The following is a 4,105-nucleotide window of genomic DNA, read 5'->3' on the forward strand; positions in this document are numbered from 1 at the left end:
TTTTTGTAATGTCCACGGACAAGCAAATATTGACTTGGCAATTATGTCCCCTGGATTCTCACAGCATATGTCTGAATGAAATGTTAAGGAAAATATTTGTAATAGTAACCTTCGAATTATTTCATTTAAAGTGGCAATTTCAGACAATGGCAGGACAGTAAATAATAATCTACAAACTCAGAAGATTCTGAATGAAGTCAACAAAAAACTGAACTAAATTTCCTGATTTCCTACACCCTGATTTAATGGAAGACAATCAGAAAACACTGACCAGCGTCTTGCTACTGGAATATGCAAATTACGTCCAAAATTTAATATACAGCGCTCTTTTATCGTCTTCAAAGAGGAAACTGTGAAGGTAATTTCTACCCCTTGGTGGACGTCTCGGTTCTCTATTTTAAGAATACAAGTAAAGGGTGCAAGACGTGACTTCCAGCTCCACCGGCACTGTTCACTTCAGGATGTTCAGTATCTTAAAGACATCACGTCCAGCAAAACAGACAAATTGACCAGAGAACACGCGCACTTTAGAGACACAACACATAATGAGTATATTGAAGAAATTCTGGGTGACACTAATAAAATAATTTGAATGTTTTTTTTAAATCTAAAGTTATGCCTGGCCACTTACACCTTGCTGTAACACGCATGGAAACATTGGACTGCACTGTAAACAACTTGAAAACTTTTGGAGCACAAAAATCCGCAACTACACTCAATCCCGACAGCGGGCAAAGGTTGCATAGGAGCAGACAGAATATGTGATAGCCAGTAATTCTTGATCTTATCATGTGACAACTTATATTTGCATCCCGTCCGTTTAATTACCTGATAACTCCATTTGCAAAAAAAAACTATTTTTTTGGCCAGTAAGTACAAAGGACACTCAACCGAGGAGTCATGGAAAGAGACTGCACTAGCATCGGATCGGCTGAAGATGACACACAGCCCAAAAGATCTCCAAATCTAGGGTATCACGGCTATGTTGAAAAACAAAAAAAAAAGAAAAAAAAAAAAAAAAAGAAATAGCGTGAAGATTTGGAGTGGAGCAGATATTAACGAATACTCAAGAATTAGAAATGTAAGAAGAAGAAAGCCGTTTAGAAATTAGGATACGGACAGACAGTGAAGTTTCTATGCGGTAGAGACAGATGGCATCAAGGTCCATATGGTACCCTTTCAATAACTCATTGAAAACTTTGTTTCAACGATAGGGAGGGCTAAAATTCCACTCTATTATTGTAAATCAATATATATGAGTTGTTGAGATAGAAAGAAATTACTGAGGAAAATTCGCACGCCACCATTAAATATTGTTTTTCTATTTGATTTAAAAAAAAAATAGTAAAAAATCAATCAAAGGTATGAAGTAGTATACTTTGAAATGTTATTTTTTTAAAAAAAAAGAAATTCTCTAGAAATATTGAGTGATTTTTGCTCATTACGGATGATATTTATAGAAAGAAGTAACAAAAATTCATATATAGATTTTATTTAATTTTGTTTTTGTTCAATGTCATTGCAAGGGAAAGTTTTTCCGAGGGAATTCATTCCCACACAACTGTGACCTGTACAACGTAATGGATCACACAATAAGAACTGGTAGAAAATCTAGAATTTTCGTTTTTTGAGAAATAATAGTTTTTGAGAAATAATAGTTTTTAAAGCTAAAAGGTTCCTCCTTGGAACGAATGCTGTTCTCTTTTTATGAGAATATTTTCTTTCTAGGAGCTTCTTTGCAGTGAAGATTGGCTGACGGTTTGTCTTTTACACACTGTGAGATGATTTCCGATATATTTCTCACCATCCTCCTCCACTGGCTGTAGTGATGAATGAAGCTGTCCATTACGAACTCAAAGATGTTTTACGACAAGCCCATTTCTTGAAGCAGTTGCATGACAAATAAGACAGCTGAAAGAATTTCCAAATGTCGTATTTACAAAATCTCTTGCCCAAAAATTGCCAAAGAAATTGTGTTTCTTCCAATGAATGCTTGTATTTCTGAAAGGGTTGTTCTCGTTATGTACAGTAAAATTACCTTGATTGTTCTTTTCTTGAACGTCTCAAATGTTTTCCTAGTTGCAAGCTTATATACTTTTACGTATGCTTTTACATTTGATTGCTTGTTTTTCGAGGGAACTGGTTCTAATAGATTGGAGAGCCGAAAAATGTTTCTCCCATTTCGAGGCCTTAAATAAAATTTGAGACTTGTTGGCGGAAATATCCACTCACTGGTAGGTCAACAGAACTTTTTCTCTAGAGCGAACTCAGATGGTTTTTGACTTTCCTGTTCTGAAAACGTCTCACAGAGTGAACAGCTAAAGAGTTTTACCACAGTATGAACTTTGAAATGTGTTATGAAATGTTTGTTTTCCTAAAACGTGTTCCATCTGAAAGGTTTCTGCTCTGCATGTAGAAAAAGTTGATTCTTCAGGCGACTTTTTTTGAGAACTTTCAAAGCGGATTGGAAAATTGAAATGTTATTCTCCAGTATGACCAATCAGATGGTATTTGAGGTTTTCACCAAGTGAAAATTATTCTCGCAGATTAGACAGCTGAATCGCTTTTCTCTATTACAAAATTTGAGATGGTTTATGAGATTTTTTGTCCATCAGAACTTATCACAGGTTGGATAGCTGAACGTTTTTTCTCCCTTATGAATTCCGAGGTGTCTTTTTAGGTTCCTTCCCTCTGAGAATTTTTTATCACGTATCGGACAGCTGAAAGGTTTTCCCCAGTATGGATTCTGAGGTGTGTTGTTAGATGTTTTCTCTGCGAGAACTTCTTCTCACAGGTTGGACAGCTGAAAGGTTTTTCACCACTATGAATCCTGAGGTGTGTTGTTAGCTCTTCTGTCTCTGAGACCGTCTTCTTACAGGTTGGACAACTGAAAAGTTTTTCTCAACTGTGAATTTTAGGTGTCTTTTTAGGCTCGATCTCGCTGAGAACTTCTCGACATCGGACAGCTGAAAGGTTTTTCTCCACTATGAATTCTAAGATGTGTTGTTAGCTGTCCTCTGTCCGAGAACTTGTACTCACAGGTTGAACAGCTGAATCGTTTTTCTCCACTGTGAATTCTGAGGTGTCTCGTGACAGTTACTTGGTATGAGAATTTCTTATCACATGTTGGACAGCTGAAAGGTTTTTCTCTACCACGAATTCCAAGGTGTCTTTTCAGGGTCCGTCTCTCTGAGAACTTCTCACAGATTGAACGACTGAAATGTTTTTCTCTACCATGAATTCCAAGGTGTCTTTTCAGAGTCCCTCTCTCTAAGAACTTCTCACAGATTGAACAATTGAAATGTTTTTCTCCACCATGATTTCTGATGTGTCTTTTTAGGATCTCTCTTTCTGAGAACTCCGTCTCACAGATAGGACAGCTGAAAGGTTTTTCTCCACTATGAATTATGAGGTATTTTTTGAGGGATCATTGCTATGAGAACTTCTTCCCACAGGCTGGACAGATGAAAGGTTTCTCTTTATTACGAATTCTGAGGTGTGTTTTGAGGTTTATTCTCAGTGAGAATTTCTTCTGACAGGCTCGACATCTGAAAAGTTTTTCTCCATTATGAACTCTCAGATGGTTTTTGAGGCAATGTCTCCAAGAGAAATTCTTCTCACAGGTTGGACATCTGTAAGGTTTTTCTCCAATATATATTCTGAAGTGTTTTGTGAGATCTCCTTGCCGTGGGAACTTCTTTTCACACGTAGGACAGCTGAAAGGTTTTTCTCCACTATGAATTATGAGGTAATTTTTGAGGGATCATTGCTATGAGAACTTCTTCCCACAGGCTGGACAGATGAAAGGTTTCTCTTCATTACGAATTCTGAGGTGTGTTTTGAGATTTATTCGCAGTGAGAATGTCTTCTGACAGGTTCGACATCTGAAACGTTTTTCTCCACTATGAACTCTCAGATAGTTTTTGAGGCAATGTCTCCAAGAGAAATTCTTCTCACAGGTTGGACAGCTGTAAGGTTTTTCTCCAGTATATATTCTGAAGTGTTTTGTGAGATCTCCTTCCAGTGGGAACTTCTTTTAACACGTGGGACAGCTGAAAGGTTTTTCTCCACTATGAATTATGAGGTATTTTTTGAGGGACCATTG

Source organism: Mastigoproctus giganteus, chromosome 10 (assembly GCF_048544385.1).
Source record: "Mastigoproctus giganteus isolate SK-2022 chromosome 10, ASM4854438v1, whole genome shotgun sequence".
In the NCBI taxonomy this organism is placed as follows: Eukaryota; Metazoa; Arthropoda; class Arachnida; order Uropygi; family Thelyphonidae; genus Mastigoproctus; species Mastigoproctus giganteus.